This window comes from Bos indicus x Bos taurus, chromosome 12, assembly GCF_003369695.1.
Source record: "Bos indicus x Bos taurus breed Angus x Brahman F1 hybrid chromosome 12, Bos_hybrid_MaternalHap_v2.0, whole genome shotgun sequence".
NCBI lineage: Eukaryota > Metazoa > Chordata > Mammalia > Artiodactyla > Bovidae > Bos > Bos indicus x Bos taurus.
In genome coordinates this window covers 80,909,770-80,936,247 of record NC_040087.1, presented here as the reverse complement: position 1 = coordinate 80,936,247, position 26,478 = coordinate 80,909,770, and positions in this window count along the sequence as shown.

The window sequence follows — 26,478 nt, the reverse complement described above, 5'->3', positions numbered from 1 at the left end:
TACATTTGCATTAAAAAAAAAAAAGATAGTCCTTTCAAATAGATGTGCTGCTGTTTTGTTATAACATTTTCAAGATCAACTTAGAGTTTCTAATCAGCTGCTTCTGGTGTATTATCTTTGCCTAACTAGTTGTTCAGAGGTGACCAGGAAACCAATTGTGTTTCCTGGTCTGAACTACGATCACGGACTGTTAAATAATACTGATCAGTATAAAACTTGTGAAAATTATTTTGAATGATAGATTCTATTTCGGTTTGGAGCAAGGATGAAACATAAGCAGCTAAATTGATTTTTAATGAATTTTGACAGGCAAAGGAATTAATGTCCAAGGCACAGAATTAATTCTGAAATGATTCTCAAAGCCCTCTATTATTGTAAATTCCATGTGCCTATTTTAGGAATTAAAATTGTTCTGATGTTACCAGGTATCTATCTCAAAAGGTGTTTTTCTGTCATATTTAATTTGCTATTAAAATATTAACTAATCTTTTCTTAAAAATAGTAGTTTCCCTTAGGGCCTTCGCTGGTGACTCAGCAGTAAAGAATCTGCCTGTAGTGCAGGAGATGTAGGTTCGATCCCTGGGTTGGGAAGATTTCCTGGAGGAGGAAATGGTAACCCATTCCAGTATTTTTTGCCTGGAGAATTTCATGGATAGAGGGGAATGGCAGGCTATAGTCCATGGGGCCACAAAAGAGTTGGACATGACTTAGCAACTAAACAGCAACACATTTTCTCTTAAAATACCTTATGAGTAAAATTAAAGTTGTTTTTAATTTATGATTTTTATGTTTATATTAGTTTATTTTTATATGAACTTAAAAAATATTTTTGTATTCATCTGAGAACAATTATAACCACCACATTTTAAGTATGTAACTCAGAATTAAGTCACATATCTCCATGGACTGGAGGAAATGTAAGTTAGGAAAGTAGTAGAAATTACAGCTGACAGACTACGCCCAAACTGGGTATCTCTGTTTGGATGGATGACTGTATTTTGAAGCAGTAAGCCTCACAGTTTCCAGGTCTGGGAGGAGCGTGATGTTATGTCCCGTCAGATGGAGGTCAGAGCTTCTGATGTAGACGGGTGCTTTATACCACGCGGGCCTGATTGGATGGGAGAAGAATTGGAGGAGGCGGACAACACGGAAGTCTGGAAGGTCTGCGTAGTTCTTCAGCTGAACCTGGGAACAGGAACACACATTTCATGCAGATATTGCTGGTGATTTCTCAGAAGAATTCATAGAAAGCATCCTGAGTAGTAGAGGGATGTTAAAACATTCAGTGGTGCTACCCTGAGTTCACAGCCGCTTGGGGATGCCTGAGCTATGCAGGGAGACGGGGCATCGGGCACAGATCAGCAGGCCCCTGATGTAGCGAGGCGGTGATGATTCAAGTGGTGTCAAGGCTCAAATGCCTTTGGCCTCACCAGGTAATGTAGCTGAATAGAGTGAACTGAGAGGAAGGAAATTGGGAGTGATCGAGACTGTATCTGGCTGAAGAGTTCATTCTCCGTCCACAGCCACTCACCAGACTTAGAGAAAAAGAAAGGCCTCTTTTTTTTATACCTGCTTCCTTTTTCACACCCACATCATAAATCACCCCAAGGAAAGAATTGAGCCTGTTGACCTCCCCCACGTATTTTCTGATACCTCATATGTAAAAATTTTAAAAAGGACCCATGTGTTTCAGGACAGGTGAATGTTTCAGTGTGAGGAGAAGGCATCATTTTCACTTTCTGTAAAAATACCACTGGATGGAAAAAAAAAAAAAGAGACGTATGTGTATGTATAACTGAATCACTTTGCTGCTGTACACCTGAAACTAACACAATATTATAAATCAACTGTACCCCCAATTAAAAAGCACTGCATGAAAATGATTAAGAATATTAAAAAGATAGCACTCATGGTAGGAATCACGAAGCAATCTGATTATTGTATTTTCAGAGCTTTGAATGTAATTTTTTGAAAATTCAGAATGTAGACATTTGGAAATGTCTTTATCCTTTCAGTATTTAAAGTTGAGAAAGAAAATAAAAAGTGAGAAATTCCAGTGCCTGGATATTCCCAAGCTAATTTCTAGACAAGTAAGTTTTGATAAGTTCAAGTTTCAGATAAGCACTTTTTTTTTTTCTTGTCTTGGTTTCTCTAAGTGGTGAGTAAAAATATCCCTGGGAGGGCCAGAAAAAATTAGTAATAGATTGTATCATTGTGGAGAACTATTGAGATAAGGTTTTAGTAAATTGGCATAATGGTGAGAACTTCCAATGATTATTATTTACGGTTGATTTAATTTAAAAGTGTATATATATATATAATTTAAAAAGTGTATGTATAAATGTGTATGATTTTCTAAAAGATTAGTGTAAGAGCTCTTAATTTTTTTCCTGAGAGATACACAAAATAAGTGTGAATAATTGAACCATTATTCAGACACTTTTCCACCAATATTCTGTAAGTAGATATTTCAATAAAAACAAAACAGATACTACTACTACTTTCTGCCCTAAACATAAGAGGTAGTATCTATATGTTTAAGTTTTTTTTTTTATAAGTTTTTTAAAAAGGAAAAAGTTTGGATTTCAAAATATCTTAAAGGTTCATGAAGTAATATTTTTCAGCCTAAATTACCCAGATTACTTCTAAATCTATTCTTCCCTTTATTCTTACATAAATACTGGTGTTTTGATTAATATAATTTTAGCTGCTGATAAATCTGAAACACTTTAACCTCCCTGCATTAGAGCACGCCATGGAATGAAAATTTACATTTTGGTTCTCAAATGTACCAAACACAGTTTCCGTGGTCAATTTCCTCTCCTTTTCTAAACTGGGTTGGGAGGACCACATAGGACATAAGTCTCTGACAAGGGGACCATTTTAGCACCAACATAACAAAAGCTCTTCTGTTCATAAGGGAAATATCTCCCCCTGAATTAAATTTAACCTCTTTAGTACCCACATTTAGCCACCTGATAAATCCACTTGAGCTATCTTTTGGGGAGAGAGAGGTACATGGGAACAATAACACTTCCTTCTTGAACAGTTTAATAAAGCTTTGTGCGATTTCAAGATGAAAGATAATGTGTAATGCTGATAGCACCCTCCGAAGCTATGCATTCATGGATCCAATTACTTTTTTTGTCCTGGTAAAAGCCACAGTGGATATATTAAATGGGAGTGTGGCTTAAGAATTAAGGTCCAGGAGCCTGGGTATCTGGTTTCTGAGGTTGACTTAACTTCTACTTTCTTATCTAATGGTGGGTGTGCCGCTTAACGTCTTTGCCTCAGTGTCTCCTTCCACAAAATGCCTAGCAAATATCTAAGAAATGCTTTTAAAATGACAGTGCAAATTGCCTTGTAGACTCACACTGGAATGGTCCAGAAAAAAATGAGGTGAGTGTTAGCAAAGGGAAATACTATCTCCTGCTTAATTTTAGATTTATCGTAAGTTTTACTTTTTAAAAGTCATGAGATTTCTAGAAGACGAATGACATTTTCAAAGCCTTTTAGACACTTGTAAAAGAATGCTCTTTCAACTCTTTTTTTTTATTTCTCATGAAAGTTTTGACTCTGGCATCTTTCCAGTTTCCTCTCCTCCCCACCTCCCCATTCCAAGTTGAAGAGAATAATTACAAAGTTAACTTTTCCAATTCAGGAATATTTTCTTGTGGCTGATTCTTTCATTTTTATAAATGGATCATTTTTATATGGATGCATATCAGATTTCGTGACATTTTATTTGTATATGTGGTTACTGATTCAGATAGTCAGTTCTAAATCCCTCAAACTGATTCATCTATGAAAGAATTGATTAAAATTTATAGAAGTATCCAACTTATATTACAAAATTAGACTGGTTAGAACATTGTCTTTTATTGATTAGTCTCTCTCCCATTGGCTGGGACCATCTTGGCAGCCAAAAGGTGGCTATAAGACATTTATGAACTATTAAAAGAAAAACTGAGATTTGTTACACATTTTAAGTGTTCCTTTAGGCAAATCAATTCCAAATCAGGAGCACCAAACAGGAAGTAGTTAGGAGCACTCCATGGGTGGGAGCTTGCTGTGCTGTGCTTAGCTGCTCAGTCATGTCCAACTCTTCGTTACCTCATGGACTATAGCCCACCAGGCTCCTCTATCCATGGGATTCTCCAGGCAAGAATACTGGAGTGAGTTGCCATGCCTTCTTGCAGGGGATCTTCCCAATCCAGGTCTCCCATATTGCAGGCAGATTATTTATGATAGCCCACCAGACTCCTCTGTCCATGGGATTCTCTGGTCAAGAAGACTGGAGTGAATAGCCATTCCCTTCTCTAGGGGGTCTTCCCAACCCAGGGATCAAACCTGGGTCTCCTGCATTGCAGATGGATTCTTTACCATCTCAGCCACCTGGGAAGCCCCCCAGATGGGAGCTTGGGAAGAGACTTCTAGAGTCAAGAGGTGGAAGCAAAGCCAGGAAATTATTTATTTGGCTGTAGCACAAAGAGTTGCCTTATTTAGGAAAGTCTAGCTGTCTGTGATTGGTTGTCCTTAGGTTTTGATTTCTTAACTTTGAGACATTTACAGGTGTACATTTGGTTTTCCTTATGGAGCTACTAAAGTTGCCCAGGTGCCTCAGGGGTAAAGAACCTGCCAGCCAATGCAGGAGACACAAGAGATGCTGGTTCAATCCCTGGGTCAGGAGGATACCCTGGAACAGGAAATGGTGACCCACTCCAGTATTCTCGCCTGGGAAATCTCATGGACAGAGGAGGCTGGTGGGCTACAGTGTGTGGGGTCACAGAGTCGGACACGACTGAGTTTGAGCATGATGGAACTGCTAAGGTATTAAACCCGCCTCGGTCTAATTGTTTCATTATTGTGGTATTAAATTCCCCTCAGCTTCATTGTTCCTGATTAATTTAACACTCAGAATGACCATGCTCTTAAAGTACGCCTGCTATGTGCTTTACCAGCAATACTCAGCGTTCTGAGTACACATGTTCTGAAAGATGTCGAGACAACTAAATCAGATTCTTTCTATAGAATTCCTGTGATCTTGTGGTTTAGGTATTTGTGGAAGGGCTCTTGTGAATCTTCACACAGACTATTTTCTCAGTGAATCAAAGATACAGAGGTTAATATTTGGCAATGGCAAAGTTATTCAGTATTTCTGAATATTTTCATTATTTACAGTGAATTAAATATGGTAGCATGGAAATATGCAATGCATATAAATGAAATATTAGTATTTTAAAAAATTAGATTATCTGTTCTAGAATTGAGAATCATAACTTGAACTCTTCTTGTCAAGTAAATTTCTAGCATATGAATGATTTTCACAGGATTGTATCTACAAGATGGCACTTGCCTACTTCCCTGATCCAGAGAAAATTTTGGTGAGAAAATTGGAGAAATTAGCTTCATTTTGGAGACAAAGGAATTTATTTAATTTGTATTTCTATAATTCAAATATTAGGTAGCTCTGATTAGAACTCTAGACTGAGAATGAAGAATAATCTATTATAGAACTCATCTAAATTTAACTTCGCTTCAGACCAATAAACTATAGCCCCACTCCTTTGTAGCCAGATTATAGCTCATCAGTATGACTAAAAAATCACTGTGGAATTGCTCTATAATAGTTCTGTTGCTGTGCCTATAAATATAATTTCACCGAGTGACTCTTCCACATTCTAGCTGCTCAGCTACGCTTTACTGTGGCAAACTAAAGAGCCCCAGGAATATTGTTAATGATAAATTACAACAGCCACAAGTAAAACATGAAATGCCAACACTAAGTTATCAGTAGGTAAAAAAAGAAGAACAAAAGTGGATCCCTGAAGTTCAGAACTATTTTTAAAAATCTTATTTTGCCATTGATTTAAGCTTATCCTTTTTTTATATATACAAGTTAGAAAGATGAAATGAAATTACTTAAACTTCTAATCTGCTATGACTAACTTATAGAAAAAATTCTAAAATGTAGGCAAAAAACTGTTCCTTTTACCTAAATAGGAAATTATTAAAAAGTTGCCATAAGGAGAGGGGAAAGATAAAATCAGATATTGCAGCTGGGAAGATCTTGAACGTAAGTTAGTCAACGTGTTGAAAGGAATCTGAAAACACGTGTTCTACGTATTTTCTATTAAAACAGGAAAAGGACCAAAGCAGGCAATCTGGATTTCATGCTTTTGCATTTTCATATTGTCACTGTGATGCTCCTTACCTCCTTACTGTCCTTTTTCTCTGTAGCTTTGTTGCTCTCAACGTGTCACCCAGCATTAAAATCACCCTGGGTGCTTGATAAAGACGATGACTTTATAGACAATCCAAATTCGCTGCTGCTGCATAGGGCCTGGCAATCTGCAAAAGTAACCAAGTTACCAAGCAATTCTTCAAAGGAATACAATTTAAGAACAATGACTTGGAGATGTATGATGAGGACATAAGAAAAAATCAATGAATACCTTTTTTTTTAATTAAATTTTTATTGAATTTGTTTCAGTATTGCTTCTGTTTTACTTTTTTTTTTTTTTTTTGGCTGTAAGACATGCAGGATCTTAGCTCCCAGACCAGGGATCAAACCCTTACCGTCTGCATTGGAAGACAGAGGCTTAACTGCTTTACTGTCAGGGAATTTCTTAACAAACAAACAAAAAGAAAAACAGTCTTAGGCTCTCAGCAAGAGCAAAGGGAAGGTACAGACATTCCCCATGTATTTCCTGCCATCACACGTATACATCTTCTCCCATCATTAACACAACACACCAGAATGGCGTGTCTTTTACCAAAGAGGAACCTACACAGATGCATCGAAATCACCCTAAGTCCATACTTGATGTTAAAGCTCACTCTTGATGATGTGCATTTCATGGGTTTAGACAAGTGACCCATGACGTGTATCCATCATTACGGTAGCACACAGGACATGTTCACACTCTGGAAACTGCTCTGCGCTCTCCCTGTTCTTCTCTCCTTGGTCCAAGCCTCTGACGACCACAGATCATGTTATTACCTGCATAGTTCTGCCTTTTCCAGAATGTCACCTAAATGGGGTCGTACAGTACGTAATCTTTTCAGATCGGCTTCTTTTACTTAGTAATAGACATTGAGGTTAACTCCGTTCCATTTCTCGGTTTGATAGTTTTTGTTTTTTTTATTTTAACGCTGAATAATATTCCCTTTGGGCTTCCCTGGTGGCACAGCGGTAAACAATCTGCCTGCCAAGGCAGGAGGCACTGGAGACGTGGTGTTGAAAAAAGACATGATTTAATGACTGACCACAGATTATAGGAATTATCTAATTTACCTATTCTTTTTTTTTTCAGAAGTTGTTAGAATAAAATTTCTACAAATAAAGACTTCAATCAATGCAGTGTGTTGCTTAAAATCCCCTTTTTGGAGGGGATATTAGGTAATTTGGGCATAACTAATTCTTCTAATTTTGATGCATAAAGGAAATGAGATGTGATGTATGTAGGAACAAATATAAAAAGATAAATTGAAATGTACTGAAAAGATTAATAAGTGACCTGTCCTACACAGTCCCCCAAGATGTCACTGCCTTTCATAACTTTTTGAGGTATCTTATAACTTTGTAAGTCATAAGAACATCGTATTAATGCAAATATGTTTCTTTAAAAATTGTGAAGTTATTGTGTCCAGTTAAGTGCAACTATTATTGCCCTATGAACTGATCTGTTTTACCTAAAATGTAACTTCAAATTCCCCTTTGAAATGGTTGTAACATATTGTTTCTCCCACTAATTAGTGATATAAATTGTTTGCTGTGTGTTCATTTTATATAGATATGAACTTATGATTAAATGCTTTAATATATTTTCATTTACCATTAATTTACCTTCTAGACAATAAGGACTCCCTTCTTTATGTTCTAGTAAGTAGCAAAAAATATTTGAAGTTCCACCCCATTCACCTGTCTTTCATAACAAAGCATAACCACTTCCTAGAAGTCTGCCTGAAAATATCCTATCAAACCTGTGTTCATACCATTGCTGCCCCACGACTGGCACCTACTCCAAACCCTATACATATCTTCCGACTAACCTCCTTCACCTTGGTAAATATGAGTGATCCTGCCGCACGTTTGATAAGGCCACCATTCTTCTTTCTGCAATTGTTTTAATTCACTTTTCAGAGTAATTTCATAGTAGAAGAACTTCTGGCTGATTTTACATGTTTGTTTGGCTTAATCATCTTCATACAGATAGTATCTCTTAATGAATTTTGCTTTAACAAGTCTAGCCTTTATAACTCATGTGCTGAGTCACTCAGCTGTGTCCGACTCTTTGTGACCGCAGGGATTGTAGCCTGCCAGCTTCTCTGTCCATGAAATTCACCAGGCAAGAATGATGGAATGGGTAGCCATTTCCTTCTCCAGGGGATCTTCCCTACCCAGGAAATGTGGACATCTAATAAATAATACAGTCAACATTAATGAATGTTCCATTTGATATTTTGTTGGTTGATTTAGAAATGAGAACAATAAAAAGGCATGAAATTAAAAGCATCTTTTATTTGTTAGTCGTGGTGATTATCAAAAGGAAGAAGGAACCTGAGATAAATTTCCAGAATCGCTACAAATAGAAACTTTAATTTCCTAAAAACTTGGAAATTCAGAACACTATAGTCTACTTAGTATGTTAACAAACTGCTGTACTGTCAGGGAAGTCCTTTAAAAAAAAAATCAGTTTTAGACTCTCAGCAAGAGCAAAGGGAAGGTACAGAGGCTTCCCATGTATTTCCTGTCATCACACATATATGTCTTCTCCCATTATCAACATAACACACCAGAATGGTACACAAAGATACCAGGTTTGTATTTAAAAATTATTTTTGATAGTCCTTAAGAGATTATTTCTCCTCTCCATAGTTTGTTCTGTTTATAGGCAACCCCAGACTCTCTCCCACAATAAATATCTCTAAGTGAGCAAGAGGATTAATTCAGCAAAGAAATATGTCAAGCCTGCAGACAAGAAAATGAATCAAATTATGGTTAGACAGATTAACCAAGTGAAAATCTGGCAGTTGGAAATTATAATAAAAGCAAATAATGAGAGATCATCCAGGAAATAGAAAACTTAAAAATAGTTTTCAATGTGGGATAAAGGGGATGTGGAGAAGTTTTCTTTGCATTTAACAGAAACTAGGAAAACACAACCGTCAGAAGATTAAATGTTACTTGTGAATGCTTAGAAATAGGATGAAAATAAATTAGGTAATTAGAGAAAATTTTCTTCAATTGGTTGCTCTGTACATCACAAGACATAGTTAGCTATTTTTTCTTCTTTACAAACTTAAGTCTTTCTTTTTTAAAAGCTAGGACAGAGAAAGAAGGAATGTTACCCAAGAATCAATCTAAATCTACACTATTTTTGCATAGCAAAATTATAATTGGAAAGTAACTTATAACCTTGAGTTTGTAAAACCTGTTACTTTTCACTCATTGTCAACATTATACCAGAAGGTCCTAATAAAAATATGATATGAAATAATTAGTTATATTGCAGGGAAAGCTTGTGAGATAAAATATAGGAAATATAGCCAAGGCACACATCACAATGCACCTATGACAGGGTGAATGATAAGAAAAGTTCAAAGAAAACTTTGCCCTTCAGGTATTTTTGGCTTCAGGATTCTGTCTAGCACTAATGTTATTGAACGATATGATATCACTCTTAAAAATCTAAGCAGGGCGATAAACTTGAATAAATGTGAGATGTCTTACCTACTTCTTTCGATAGATACTGAAGCATAATGACTCTGGTGCATGCATGCACTCTCAGTTGCTCAGTCATGTCTGACTCTTTTCAATACTGTGGATTGTAGACAGCCAGGCTCCTCTGTCCATGGGATTTTCCAGGCAAGAATACTGGTGCATTCCCTAAGTTTACACTTGTTTTTAAAGTGAGGATTGATTGGATGAGAATATATATATTTTTTCCCCAATACATTTGGAAAACATTTCTCTGTTATCCCAACACTCCCTGTTCATTAATTTATGCACTGATCAATATTAGTGTGGCAGAGGTATTTATTCCAAGATCTCTCTTCCTTTCATGTCTGGCTTCACTCTGTTAATTCACAATTATTTTCATAATATTTTATTGTGATGCCACAAACTAAGAACAAGTCTCTGGAGGAAACAGTGTTCCAAGGCATGGCCATCATTAGATGACAATAAGCTTGTTTTCATTCCAACAATCTTAGCTTTGTTAAAGGCTAAGTGGAAGAAATTAACATACTGCACGCCTTACAAAGAAAATTGTGTCTAATTATTTTGCTTCTCAAATCATCCCGCGAGGCATTGATTGGGCTATAAATATGTTTCATTTCAGTTACCTTTGGCTAACATTTATAATTTTTTATTGTTGTTGAAGATAGTCTATTAATTGAAATAAGATTATTCTACTAAATAAAGGTAAATAAAATTACTTGGAGGAGGATATTCAAGTAACCATTCATTTTGGTCAGAAATTAAAAGTACAATGAACCAAATATCTAAACATCTAAAAAGTAGCATTCAAACATTGTCTGTACCTTTCAAAAAAATGAAATTCAATTTAGAAAATCCTAAAGAAAAATCTGTGTGTTGACTTTGCTATCAAGGGCTGTGGTAGGCAGAGAGTAATAGCCCCCCAAAGACAGCCAGGTGTGAGTCTCTGCAAGCTGTGGATATACCACTTAGCATAGAGGGTTTTACAACTACAGTTAATATCAGGACCTTGAGGTGAGAGGGGCAGGCTGGTTATCCAGCTGGGGCCAATTTAATCACATGCTTTCTTAAAAGCAGAGAGCCTTTCCCACTTGTGGCGAGAGAGGGAAGATGGCGGAAGGGCGGTGAGAGACTCAACATGGCTGACTTTCAAGATGGAGGAAGAGGCTGGGCGTCACGGGGAGCAGGTGGCCCTGAGAAGCTGGGAGAGTAAGTGCACAAGCTCTCTCTTCCAGGAGGAGCGAGCCTGCCCATACCTTTGACTTAATTGTTGGGGCCTATATGGAACTTGTGACGTACTGAATTGTGAGAGAGTGAGTGTGCTGTTTTTTTTTTTTTTTTTTAACTACGAGCTTTATGGTAGTTTGCTTTGACTGAGAGAGAAAATTAACACAAGGCTTTATTGTTGCATGTGGTATTTTAAATTAACCATGAGAGTTTAGAAACACTCTATGAAGCAGCCATAATTAACTCATGTCTTCTTGGGAAAAAAAAAGAACTCTGTAGGAATTCTAACCAAATTAAATATTTATAGATAAGTAAAAGAGGAGCTACAGACACAGGCCTGGGTTTGGGTTTGTAGGTATTTACCAGGTGTTCTTTTCCAGCCTTTTCATGGGAAAGGAAAGTCACTACCTTAAGTTCCTTAAATTTTCTGCTTTTAAGGAGGCTTGTGGTTAGATTGGCCACACTTGGGTAATCCAAGTTACTCTCTCCACATCAAGAATCTTAACAATATTCACAGCTGTAGAAGTCCTTTTGCTATGTAAAGATAATATTTCACAAATAAAGCATGAGATTGAGAGAAAGGATTTAAATTTTGGCTTTCCATGGGGAGATATTGGTTTATATACTTTAAAAAAGCTTTTGTATGTTTCACAATGTGCCTTTCCTGAGTTATAAGCATAAATTAACACTCCAGCAACCAAAAAGTTATGTTTTAATCGGAAAAACCAGCATCTGTATCTTGCAAAATAGTTGAAGTCTCTCTACTCTAGGAAAAAAATCAGAACTATTGTATAGTTTCACCACACTATAATATCTGCAAGAATCTAAATATGAAAGTTAAAAGTAACATAAAAATGGAGTTTAAAGAAATTTTAGATTTTCCCAGAAGACCAGGGCTTTGGAAATCTGTGAAGTACTTTACTCAATTTACATTTGAATGAAAAATTAAAGAAAATACTTGCACAGATTACTTGATGTCCTGCAAAAGGAAATAAAAATTTTTAAAAATTGAAACATTAATGGCATACATAATATATATCAGGTATGTCACATATGACATTCTAACCTTTTAAATCCTGTCAGGTATTACATTTTTCTGTTTTTACAGATGAGAATATGGAGGTTCACATTTTAGTTGTAGCTATAATCATGGAGCTGATAAATGACAGGAGAATTCACTGCAACTTCTACTGACTCTGAAACTTTTGCTTTTTAAAAATCTCCAACCTAGTGCCTCTCCCTTTTAACTGAAAAATAAGCACAAAGATAACCCCCATGTCTGCACAAAGCCAAACAAATCCCTGTGAACAAACGGTACAGACAAGCCAAGTGGAAGCTACACAATGGAACTCAGTCTGCAGTGGATTAAAGGCGCTCACATACACTTGGATGCTCCTCCCAGGGAGAGGTGAGGGGCTAGGTCTCCTCCTCTCGATCGTGGCTGACCTTTGCACAGCTTCTGTTTTGATTCATAGGATATGGCATATGTGAGGCGATGTCAGATACTGGGTCCTGGTTTCTTCCTCTGACAGGTGCTCCTAGTCTCTGGGACAGTCGTGTGGGACCCCTGCTGAGGCTGCCATGCTGTGAGGAACCCCAAGCTGACTATAGGAAGATGTGAGTGGGATGGAGGAGGGGGAAACCCAGCCATCATCCCCTTCTCTAGCCCTTCCTGTCCTCCCAGCTGAGGCTGACTGTGAGCAGAAATGAACTTTCCCTGCTACAATCCCATCCAGATCCCTGACCCTCAGAATCATGAACTATAATAATTCCCTTTGACTGGGGCATGGTTTGTTATCCAGTTGAAGGCAATCAGAACACTGATATATAACAGTTGATTATTTTGTTCTATGTCTATATGTGATAACCATACACACATTCATCCTGCTTTCTGGTTTTTCTAGTCATTCTTGAGGAAAGGAATTGCTGTTCATGACTTCATTTTTGACTCTTCTTTCAAACTAATATTCATTCGAATGTCAACAAGCCTTAATGCTTGGACCCTTTTGAGCCAAGCACTTTTCACTGAGGAATCGCCACACAGTTCATTGTTTTCATGTTTTATCCCAGTGACTTGCGGTTGCAGATACACATTTTAGGATGAATTTAGGCGTGCTGGTGAAAATAATATAGTGTCTGATGTATCAAAAAATCTTAAACTGGAAAACAGGCTCAAGGTCAGTATGCTGTGGTTAATCCCCTTGTGAATGGTAAAGTAGTATATGAGTATTAGTCATTTTCACTTAAAGCTGTTTGATTATTGAGTCCCTACATTCAAGACAGTGGTGATGGGTCTTGTCCAGGTGTCTCAGCTTCTTAAGTGATAGCTTGTGACACATGATGCCAACATGTAGACTATGTGAGAAATAAGGAAAACCCAAGAAAGATGAAGTCTACAGCTTTTGTAAGCAAGAGATTGTTATCTGGCTGGATGGGTTTATGTTGTTCACAGCTTGACTTTAGTAGGAATTGCAGACACAGCAGGGGGACATCTATGTATGGTCCCATACATCCCAGTTTGCGTCTTACTAACAGATGTGGAGGGTACAAAACAGGTATGCGTGTGGACTGGAGCCTTATCCAACAGAATGAGGATCTTGTTGTAAGTTTCACAGAATGTGGACCTGTTTAATGGAATGTGTTTTACAGAAAGTCAGCCTCCTAAACATAATAGGAGCCATGGCCAGTGTCTCGGGTTAGTAGTATAAGATATGACTATGATGAGGGAAAAATAGAGCCACACTGTCCATTATGGCAGCTCCTAACAGGACCTGGCTATTTAAATTAGATTATTCAGTTCCTGTGCAGTACTGGCAGTGCTCATTAGCCACGAGTGCCTGGGTACCATATTGGGCAGCCCAGATATGGATCACTTCCATCACTGCAGAAAACGCTGCTTCATATTACTTTTCCAGAACCAAGTTGGGCTCTTTTGGAACCTAGAGGGTGGAAATGCTAAATCTAGCCTGTGATACTCTAGCAACCACTTTCAGTTGAAAGGTCTGCCAGCCTGTGTATTGATCTGGAGAATCCTAAAAGCTGCTGGAGCCTACACATGCCACCAGACTTTGAGATCAGATAGCACAACACTTGAGAGCATCCTTGTAGTGACCTCTCATCTGTCTGCTTTATTTAAACTTGTCCTGGGACTCACCCCTCCATTCACAAATGTTTCCTGAGACCTGACTCGGGCACCAAGATTCTGTGGTGAACAAAACATGTGCTCTGCTCTCATACTATTCATGGGGTTCTAAAGGAAATCAGTCTGGATATTCATTGGAAGGACTGATACTGAAGCTCCAATATTTTGGCCACCTGGTGTGAAGAACTGACTCATTGGGAAAGGCCTTAATGCTGGGAAAGATTGAAGGTGGGAGGAGAAGGGGAGGACAGAGGATGAGATGGTTGGATGGCATCACTGATGGAATGGATGTGAATTTGAGCAAGGAGTTGGTGATGGACAGGGAAGCCTGACGTGCTGCAGTCCACGGAGTTGCAGAGTTGGACACAACTGAGCGACTGAGCTGAACTGCTCTCGTGGAGATTACATTCTATGTGGTGGAAATGCTTTTTTTTTTTTTTTTTTTTAATCAAGCACATTAAGATAATTTTATACTTTCTTAAGTTCTATGATGAATATTTTTAAAAGGCGATAGAGTGGGGAAGGCTGGTGTTCAGGTGACTAGAAAAGTCTTTGTTGAGAAGGAGCTAGTCACACAAAGCGCCAATGATTCATTTAATCCATAAACATGTTAATATATGCACCCCTATTATTAGCCAGCTAATGTACTAGATTACCAGTGGGGTGTTTGTACTACCACTAAGTCACCATAAATTGTGTTAGAAATTTGGGACCCATGTCCATTCCCAACATACTGTATTGAAATTTCTTGCATGTGGTCCAAAGATTAGTATCTTTAAAAATCACTAGAAGTAATTTTTAGTCATAGGCAGAATGATAGTAAATACACCCGAATGTTCTCTTGAACTTAACTTAGTAGAAAAGAGAAACAATTAAAAGGAAACAAATATGATCAAGGTTATATTTGCTTCAAGATGAATAAGGGATTGGAGAGGACGGAAAGTGAATTGCAAGAGACAATTAGGAAACTAATTCATATTAAAAGTTACAGAGGACTGAACAGGAGAAATCAGAAAAAATAGTGACATTTTTTTTCCCACTGTGAAATTAGAAAAAATAAAAATAAACAAAGTCAGCAGGAACCCTGAGATTTTCAATTTCATGTCTGATATAAAGAGGATGATGTTTTGAGATATAACCAAATCATAAATATTAGGAGAAGGAGACTGGGGTTGTGTTCAGACATTGTAAATTTGTAATTCTTGTTGTGGTTGCTTACTTTTCCTTTTTCTAAAGTTCCAAGAGAGGCATAAGTAACAAATAAAAACATGATTTCATGCCCAAGACTAAGCTAGATAAAAATTACTCATGCCCAAGAAAATTTTAAGGCTGCCATGTTATCCAGAATACATACACTCTAAATTGGGATTTCCGAGTTAGATCCACCTTCTTATTACAGATAAAGTTGAAAAGGAAACCAGGCTTTTGTCTTTTCCAGAGTCAATTTTAGAACTTGTATGATGAGGAATATTCTTCCAAAACAAAGTCATCTAACATCAAAGTCCAATTAAAAAGTAAACCGGACTAAATGTATTCACGTATTAGCTCGACCTAAGTCTGGGAACTGGGCCAAACTTTTCAAATTATACTGTCATTATTTACAAAAAAAAAAAAAGGAAATGTTAACTAACATTATTAAATAAAAGCACCATACACACACACACAGGGACAAAAATAAATGCTAATGTTAATGAATGTTTAAGATGTATATATACACACAGTGAAGATAAAATACCTCTTGAACATTGCTGGAAATAGTAGCTATGCCAGGAGAAAATTTATACAGTCTCCTTGGCTGTAGGGTACACATTTATTGTGTTATACAAATATACAAAAGAGTCACTTCCACAGTTGCCTAAAACAAAATTGAAGTCTAACACTTTTCATTTGAAGTTATTTCCGCTGCTCCATTTCATGATGAATGGCAGTTTATGAAACTTACGTGTTTTGAAAAATAAATGTAGTATAAGTGATACCTTGGTCTGTGAAATAGAAACTTTCTGTGTGCATTTCAAGGAAAAAATTACATCTGTTGATAGTTTAATTTTTTTTCATAATCCCACTTTTATCTTTTAATGGATGTGAAATAAATGAAATTCCTTTTTCTTTTCTGCCTTTATATTACCCCAGCTGTGTAGCCACCATCAAGATATCATTTTATATTCTTCTACATCTTATTTTTTTTTTATTTTAATTTTATTGAAGTATAGCTGATTTAAAATGTGTTAGTTTGGGGTACACAGCACAGTGTTTCATGTATATTGTTTTTCCTTATAGGTTATTACAAAGTATTGACTATAGTTCTCTGTGTTGTATAGTAGGTCCTTGTTTGTTTTTTATAGTCTGTATATGTTAATCCCAGACTCTATTTTATGCTTGTAGAAATATACATTTTTGTTGTTTTTTCCCAAATAAAACAGTGTGCTTTTTTGGTTTACTTACAGTGAATGTTTTTCCAAATCAGTATATATGCATTTGTTTCTTTTTAATTACTCCATGAATTTCCTTTAAGATATTTTCTATCATTGATTTAAGCATTTTTCTGTTAATTGAGAATTCTCCTTCAATTTTTGATTGAAGTAAACGACACTGTACTGAGCATCCCTGAAAATATTTTTGCTTGCTTGTTTGTGAAAAGCCAGTATTTCTGGAGGACAGACCCCTTAAAGTAGAATTTCTAGTGAAATTGGGTCAAAGGCGATGCCTCTTTTCATTGTGACAGATAGTGCTAATCTGACTTGAAAAAAGCTATCCTTATGCCCATCAATACCATTGCAAGAGCTCATTTTCCTTTCACTGATGTTATCAATCTATGGAAATGTTGCCAATCAAGTAGATGAATAAGTTGCCTTGTTTAACAGAAAGCTGATATTTAGTATTCATGATGGACTCTCTAAGTGTCCTATTGGCCACACTCCATCTGGTCCTGGGCAGATATTTTTGTATTTTGTTTGGATGCCATATTCAGGCAAGTTATATTTTGTGCGTAAGAGAGTTTTCCTAATCTGACCAGACATTTAGGCCACCTATCTGGATTAAACATCCCCTTTTTCTATCTGAAATATTCGATCTCTCCTGCCTTGCCATAGGGTTGTGTGTGTGTGAGACGATCACCTCTGTGTGGGGTCCAGATTTTCCCAGGGACTTTGAAGCACGGTGACTTCACTGACATGTTGATGAGCCCAGACATGAAGGAGGTGATGATGACAGAAAAGGATAATTGGGAAGTTTTGCCCTGGGGAAGAAATAGTTTGTGTCTGGGAGAGAAGGGCTTGACCATTCTTTCTCAAGTGACATTTCTTTTTGAAAGACAGTGTTAAAAGTGTGCAGTTCCAGAGACAACCTGGTTATTGCAGAAATATCTACCATGGCATGCTTGAACTCGTTTTCTTTCAAGGTTGGAAAAAATAGAAAAATGTGCATCTCTTGAAGAGATTTCCAAACCGTCATTGTGAACAGTAATCCAGTATTTCAATTTATAAATTGAAAGGGTTTTAAACAAGAAACAATTATTTCAGGCAGAAAGCAAACATAAATGCCAGCAGCCAAAACAACCTGTGAAAAGATATGCTTAAAACGGAGATTTTTATATATGTGTGTATGTGTATATATATATATATATATGTATATATATACACACACGTTTATCTGTAGCTCTTGACTTTTAAATTCTACAGACATTTGACCCTGAGAAATGAATATGAAACATTAAAATGTTGAAGAAAGGCATAAGAACACTTGAAAAAGAATATTTTTAATATTTAAGAAAATACTAATATTGTGTTACCAACTCCAGAGCCAAACAGGAAACATTCCTCAACATGATTAGAAGTTAGAGGGAGAAGAAAACCGTAATAATAATGTTTTATTACTTGTGTTTTGGGAACACTGTTATTTGCCAAGCACCTAATACGTAAAAGTAGATTCACTCTTATTATACAAGTTTGTATTCTTTCATTTTAAGGGAAGGAGTCAGCAAAATTGTCTTACTACACATTGTAAAAGCTTTAGGAGTGATTCAAGTCATGCTTCGTTAGAAAATCTCAGGACCCTTTAGCTTCTACCTGTCATGCTGATTTTTTTTTTTTTTTTTTTTGAGGCCCTGTCAGCTTGGCCTCTGCTCAAAAGCTGTGTTTTTTCTTAAGTTGAGAGTATTTTTTTAAAAACAAATTCAACATTACTAATTCAAATATTATCTTAGTCTCTGAAAGTAAAGAGTGATACAAATTGCATTAAATGCTTATCTATACTTAGGAAGATCTCTCTCTGTGAGATAATACATTTTATGTCTCTCTCTATATACAGACTCTTTCCTTTTAATGACTACGTAGTATTTCCATGGATACTTTGTGATCCTGTGGACAGTAGCCCACCAGGCTCCTCTACCCATTGGATTCTCTGGACAAGAATATTGGAGTGGGTTGCTTGCCCTCCTTAAATTACTCTCAGCAGTTATTTAATGTTTACATTTTTCCCCCCAAGACAAGGACTCCTTAATGAGCATTAACCATGTGTGTTTATTGTTCCAGGTATCAATCTACCGCATTCTCTACCCACACATACAAATACTGTGAAAATCATTTGCGTTGGTATATAGTCCTGTTACTTCTTTACTACAAATATTGCCACATAAACTCAACAGCACGCAACAAAGTATTTTTTTTACCTAATTTTTGTCAAAACTAGCATCTTAGCATTTTTTTTAATTAATTTTTTTTTTAGCATTTTTTTAAAATTTGGCATTCCTAGCACAGAGTCGGACACGACTGAAGTGACTTAGCAGCAGCAGCAGTATGTTTTATGGTATATAATTAGTACTTAAACAATATTTGTTTAATATTAGTACTTAAACAATATTTGTTTAATATTAGTACTTAAACAATATTTGTTTAATATTAGTACTTAAACAATATTTGCTGAATGAAAACTAAACCTTGGCTCTTTTCTCTGGTTTTTAAACAAGAGAAAACAGACTGATAAAAGAAATATTTGAACATTTTGTGCAGTATGAACAGACATATTAATGAGGATTTTTTGGATATTTGTGAAATTTTTACAAATAATTTTATTGTTACTCAAATGATTAAATAATAATCATACTTTAAAGAATCATATTGAAATGGGAAAATTGGTTTCATCTCAGTCATACCTTTCAAACTTTTTCAGTGTAATAATAGGTTTTCTTTATTACAAAGTGATTTAGATTGAAGTATAAACGTTCTGGAGAGATTAGATACTACTACATTAGTTTGCCACATTAGTATAAAAAAATACAACATGTATTAAACTAGTATACATGGTTCAAGATTTTATCAACCAACTCAAGTTCATTAAATTTGCTCTGTTTCCGGGTTTGTTTTTTTTTTTTTTTTTAATTTTTTTTCAATAATGGAGGCTCCCTAAATTTCACTGGGGCTTTCCATGTACTAATTTGTATATCTATCATTAATATTTGGTCATTGATTTAAAGTTTCAGTGTTCTTTGGCTAGTTTTAAATAAACTTAAAACTTGTTCTTCGTTCTCTGTGTGAACAGCCAGATTGACAGGGAAAGTGTCTGGAGTAACAAGTCAGTATGGTTGGTTAATACCCTTCTCTTCTTGAGCACGTAAAGGAACATTTTTTATAAGAAGCCTTTTTAATGCAATGATTCTCTTAAAAATCACACCAGTAATAATTCTGTGCAGAAATAAGGCAGCCAAATGTGTGGAAATAAATTCCATTTGTGTATAAAATATCTAAGATAGGAAAAATTATACTTGTAAAATTTAAAGCCAGCTAAGGATTCATTGAAAAAAATTTTCATATACCATCCCTTCAAATCTGGTTTTAAAGAGGCTGTAACATAATTCTAGGAATAAAAACCTTCTGGAACCGGGGTCTATGGAAAAGAGATTACAGCCCCCATAACATTATAGAAATGCAAAGAGCTTGCACGATCATCTCAGAGAAGTTTCTTTTCTTTCCTTGCTGTAGACAAGGAAACAATTAAACAGGGGTTCTGAAAACATTGCTTTCTATGAGCATACATTTCTTCCATTGGTGCTGAATTTTGTATTGATTAATTACATTTTTTTCCTCTTTGGAAAGAAAACTTTTAAGGGTGAAAATCACTGTTGTGCTCACATGAAAACTTCCTATTGACTTTGAGAGGTAAGCATTGACTTTTGATGGGAGGGTGCAACTTATTGAAGACAGAATTTGAACCCCTGGTGAGATCCTGATTCTAGGGTATAGTTTAGTTATCTAAAAAGAATGTGTCTAATGTCAGTCTAAAGAATCATATGCCTTTAGATTTTTATATGGGAAAGTTCAGTAAGACATTTTGACATAGAAAATTTCAACTTTGAAAAGGAACTTTAAAAAAAATGCTGTTTGTTCATTCTTTTGAAATATATCTGAGTACAAGAAGAGTAACTAAACAGCAAGGAATGCTGGGCACAGGGTTTTCACCACTTTGAACTGTCAGATAGTTTCTCAAAATGTATCAGGCACTGGGAAGTCTAGGGAGGTTTTAGAAAGTAATCAAGCAATGGCTGACGATGCATAAGCCTGAATCATCTTATGTGCCATTGCGTGTCTTTTGTAGGCGGGAAAGTCATTGCTGACTGTGATGGGGGCTGGGTGATATAGACTCTTAATGCTCTCAACATTTTCCAACTTGCATGTCAGGCCAAAATTGTAATAACAAAGCTCAGGGCAGCTGCCTGCGCTGGGTTTGGTTCTAACTCAGGTGAGAACATTCATCATGTCTCTACCCTTCATGAATGCACATGCATACAGGTTTTCAAATATAAAGTCAAAAGACATTTCAAGATTTGAATAGAACCCTTCAGACTTAAAAGTAATCTGAAAGCACAAGAGTTTTGAAACTTTCCCAAGGATTAAACAAATGGCAAGATCTTGTCTGTTTAAATGTGTATGTCTTCAGGCCTGTCAGATCTCATAGAGTCATATTTTCAATAGAAAAATAGCAGGTTAAATTTAAACTGTACAGAGTCATGCAGACTCCTCATTTCTTTTACTGGTTTGTCCTAAAATCTGAAGTAAGTGATTTTGCAATTTTATTTATAGTGTAGTATTTGAATAATAAAAACCCAGTGTTTCTTTAATATATTACATTCTTCTGCAGGCCTTCATATATACTCAGTATCTAATATGACATTTATGGTTAAGTAAGTTAATTGTTGCAGATTCATGTAAGTGACTTATTTAGGACTCCATTAAGGATTTAGAGGGAGAATGCTGCTATTCTTTCATAATGTTATTACCTCGTGCCATTCCAATAACATTTAATAGATGGTTAACATTCTCCAACATTAAGCTTGTGGTATGGGAGTTTTGAAAACATCACATATATTTGGATTTCTCTTTAGCAGTTTATCAGGATCATAATCATAATTTAAAATCAGATTTGAAATACTGTTTTCTAAAAAATCTGATATATGTATTTTTCCTTGGGTGGAGGCAAGGAGAGACATTCTTTTGGTATGCCCTGTTCATCTTTAGGACTCATTGATTATCAGTTCAGTCACTGTATTTCTGAATATGAGAATAAATATGTTTATTGAAACAAATCAACCGTGGTGTGACAAGTTAAAATTTGTTTGCGGAGATAAAGTCAGTTCCTATGTAAAAATGTATAATTAAAATGGTATAAAACCCTACTTCCTCATAAGGACAACCATTGGTTCTTTGACAGAACAAGTATTGATTGAATATCCAGCCATTCCACACAATAACTTTCCCAGACTCTGAATTTACAGTGATGATTGAAATGAACAGGTTTCACAGAGACTTTACAGTCCTTTACCTGGGAAAAGACTCTCAATAAAATGGTCATAGTAATAGATGTTTTCTTGATTCCAATTTTGATGACAATTCTGAAGGAAAGAGACCCAAGTCAATGAAACTGGCTTAAAGTAGAGATGGGAGAAAGTCTCCCTCTTTGCAAAGAATTGCTGATTGAGCTGAAGGAAACCTTTAGGATAAATGGCTGGCAGGGCAGGGTCTGGGGGGCATTCCAGGAGACATCACAGAGGAAAAGACCAAGAGTGGGACCTACTCAGGGAGTGGAAGGAAGCTCACACTGGAGGAGGATGCAGGGGTGAAGGACCACAGCTCAAGATGAAGTCAGGGACCTGATTAGGCAAGGAGTCTGAAATGGATCCAAAAAGCCCTGGGAAGCATTAGCACAATGGGTCCCTTCAAAAATCCAGGAGATACTGTGTAGCACAGGGAACTATATTTAGTATCCTGTGATAAACCATAATGGAGAAGAATATGAAAAAGCATATTTAGATGTTGGAGTCAGCAGAAATTAACACAACATTGTAAATCAACTATACTTCAATTAAAAACACACACACACACACACACAAAGTCTGAGAGGACAGTGGCAGGCATTGGTGGGGTAAGGCTTGACAGTCACTTCTCTGCTGTGTTTTTACAGGTAGAGCAGTATTTCAAAGCATTATCTGGTGCTAGAATGCAGTAACTAACCAGCATGGGAGACTAAATCAGAACCCGCTGGTACCCGCAAACGAACATCAACTCTGCATGGTCATGTGACTCTGAAACACTCTTTCAAACTGACGTATATATACACTACGATATGTAACATAGATAGCTAGTGGGAACCTTCTATAAAGCACAGGAAGCTAAGCTCAGTGCTCAGTGATGAATTGGGTGGGATGGAGGGAAGTCCAAAAGGAGAGGATGCATGTATGCATATTGCTGATTCACTTCTTTGTATAGCAGAAATGAACACAGCATCGTAAAGCAATTATACTCCAATAAAAATAATCCATAAATACATAAATAAAAGATCATTGTAGGTTGCTGGCTGTCCGAGGGTTAGACTTCTGGTAGCATCCATGACCCTGCAGTGTGAGATCTGCTTTTAGTGGCAGCTCTTATGTTTCTTCACGTAAGCAAATGACAAATGATGCTTGTCCTTCTGAATAAGCAGGTCTGGGTTAGGATTATCAGAAAGTCAGTACTTACACCCAAGAGAATGTTGCCACCAAACCCAGAAAATTCCACCTGATTTGCTAAAGTGAAAAGCTCCTCCCTGATTGTCTGGAAACCTCACCATCTCCCCACTCTGGCTCTTTTATGAGTTATCATAACTCAGCGGTAGCTGTAATGTAACTGACCAGCACTGATGATGAAATCAATAACCACTAAACAAAAATAAATGGTGTTTTGGGTGTAAGAAACACTTAGCCATTTTTATCTTAGGGAAAGTACATCTGACTGAAGTGTGCTCCAACTCCTCATATTTCACATTTTTTAAAAAATAAACTCCAATTCTGCTAAAATTTCTGTAGTGTCTAATCAATATATATAACAGTGGCCTGTCTCTCTGGGCTCAAATAGAATCAGTGCGTCATTTAGGGAGGAAATGTTATGTCATTTTATTCCATTAAAAATCATTTCCTGGTGGGAATTTATTTAAAGCTCTCCCTACTCTTCAGCTCAAAAGCTTTCACACAAGTAAGCTTTTGGGAGGAGACAATGGAGAACTTAGTTTTAAGTCTCTCACAACTTAGGATGTAAAAGGTAAAGTGATGCCTCTTCATCCTCCACATAAAAATAGCTTTAAATATGTAAATATTTCAATGCCACTTTTCAGTGGAATAAAGTGAGACGATACCACTTTGAAAGCCTCAAGATCATCAGTTCATTTTTAAGGGTCACTGATTCCTAAGTTTCTACATCCTGACTGATTCACCTATTAAACTGATGGAACCATTTGGGAATATCGAGGTGTCATGATAGATTGGTCTTTTTGCAGGAATATGGTGATTTCTCCTATTTCTATTTTTCTATTTAATACAGATGAACATGAAAGCTGCAATGAGCTGTGTGTCTGAGCTAGGAAACCTGCTGGAATAGGTTGTAACTTGAGGAGGATTTATGGAATCACCAGGAATAGACAACACAGTTTAGCAAGAAGTTTCCAGAGGTATAGAAGATGGCATATAGATGGGTATAGAAGATGGCATAACTTGGGACCTTGAAAAAGGCCATAGTAAGCCTCTGATGATAAAAAGAAAAAGTGTATCCTCTAGACAGTGTATGTGGGTATCTGTAATTTACATTAAATTTATAGACATATATAAAAATTGATCTATGAGTTTCTACTTATATCTACTATCTTATCTATGTACTACTTGCTTAAATATATAGGGTGACAAGGGCGGCTACATCTTGGCATTGTCTATTCTGGTTAGAGCATGAAAGTACGAAGAGATTGTGATTAGAAGCATTTATGATTCAATCAAGTAGTCAGCACTGTCAAGATGATTTACCTAATCAGGTATAATGTGGGGCGTATGATTGCGGACGATTAGTCTGCTGTCTTAAGAGTCAGGCTATGGATATTTAGGTTATGATTTTAGAGTTTAAGAGGACAAAATTAATTGCCTGCTGAACCCAGAGCCCCATTCAGAAGAGACTAACAGGCAAAGGCAAAAAGGCATGATCACTCATGCTGACTTGATTGGCTCTGATGGAACCACAGCAGGAAAGGTTCGTGACTGTCACACCTGGAACTAGGTTTTGCTGACTCATGGGGCACACACGTTTTGAGGGACACATGCTGTGAATTTGCAACGTAAATGAATAAAGTCACACGTAAAGTATAACTATCTGGTCCTTTTCATAGCATATCTATTGACACTGAAACAATTTCAGATGAGCTATTGACCAAAAAAATGCTTACGAATAACATGAACATATGGTCCTGCAGTCGTCGCCAACTCTGTGTGACCCCATGGACTGTAGCCCAATAGGCTCCTCTGTCCCTGAAAGTTTCCAGGCAAGGATACTGGAGTGGGTTGCCACGCCCTCCTCCAGGGGATCTTCCTATCCCAGTGATTGAATCTGTGTCTCTTACATCTCTTGCATAGTCAGGTGTGTTCTTTACCACTAGCGCCACCTGGGCTGCCTTGTCAAGTAACAATTTGTCAAGACGCTTCATTTGAAGTTTTCCCCTCCCTTTGTAAGTAAAAGAAACATTTTAGTTGCTTTCTTTCCCCACTTTTTTTTTCCCCCCTTATTCAGTGAACAATACTACCTCTTCTGGCCCATATGAGACCTGTTTGGTGGAGCGGAGCCTGTTACAATAACAGAACTCTCAGATGCATTTCCTGTGTTAGAAATCCATCCCTTACTTCCTTCAGACTATTATCAAAGTTGATTAAATCACCTATATTTTAGGCGCTTCGTCTCTGACTCCCTCTGATTTATGGCCGAAATTGTTGCACAGCATGTGAGAGTAAATAGGATCCCTTTTGCTCATCTTTTTAGTGCAAAATAAGTCCATCGATAATAGTAGAGAAGGAATAACAGAAGAGACAAGTCTTTTTTTTTTTTGAACCCAAAGAGCTCAGGACTTATCTTGAGGCTCTCAGCTCACTGCTTGCTTAGATTTGGAGACCCTGTTTCATACACTGCAGCTTGCAGTCAAAGGGCTGGACTTTTCCTATATAATTTCTTTGAACACAAGTGTCTTCTTGGTTGGGTTCTGCATTTGTCCGTTTTGCCAAATTATCTACAAGTAGGAATATTGAAATGAGATCTTAGCAATGTACTCTGGATGTCAGTTTTCTCTTGAAGGACAGTTATTAAAAAACTCCTAGGATGGCTCATTTGCTTCTTTTTGGTACAAAGCGATGTCATCATTTTTTTGAGTATTATATTTCTCCTCAATAATTGATATGTTACATTAAAGGAACACAAAATGGTCTTAATTATACAATAATGATCAAGGCAAAGAGTGTTTCCTGGGAACTAATGGTGGCCTGAGAGGACATGATGGCTTGAGGTCCAGCTGGTTAATAAGCCGCAGGAAATGCTGTGGGCCAAGATCTGTATTATTTCACTGAGATGAAAATGAACCAGAAAGGAGGGCGGCAAAATGGACTTTTGTCCGCTAATGGGTGAAATGGCCTCATTCTGGACGCAGAAGACATTTCAGTAGAAAGAATGTGTTTCATAAGTGCTAGATCGTAATTTTCAGTGGTTTTTGCTTTTTGTTTTTAACACAGTACAGGATAGGGGATATTCTACTTTTGATTGGAAACTTTAATGCAAAGTTTAATGAAAGTACTACACAACTTTGGAGTCTTGTCTAGTCTTGTGTGTGCCGTAGAATGTATGACCAACGTTTGTTGTGATAGCTTTTTTTTTTTAATGTGTGTGAGGTAGATATATATTTTATAAACCTTTAATGTTAAAAGGTTACTTTTGAAAACATTCATAAAATAGTTATCTAATAAAAATTAAAGTACAGGCTTTATTTTCTTTTGTTTCTAAGATTCTTTCAAATGTTAGGGGAAGATAGCCGACTAAAAAGATAGCTTTAAGGTCTTAAGCAG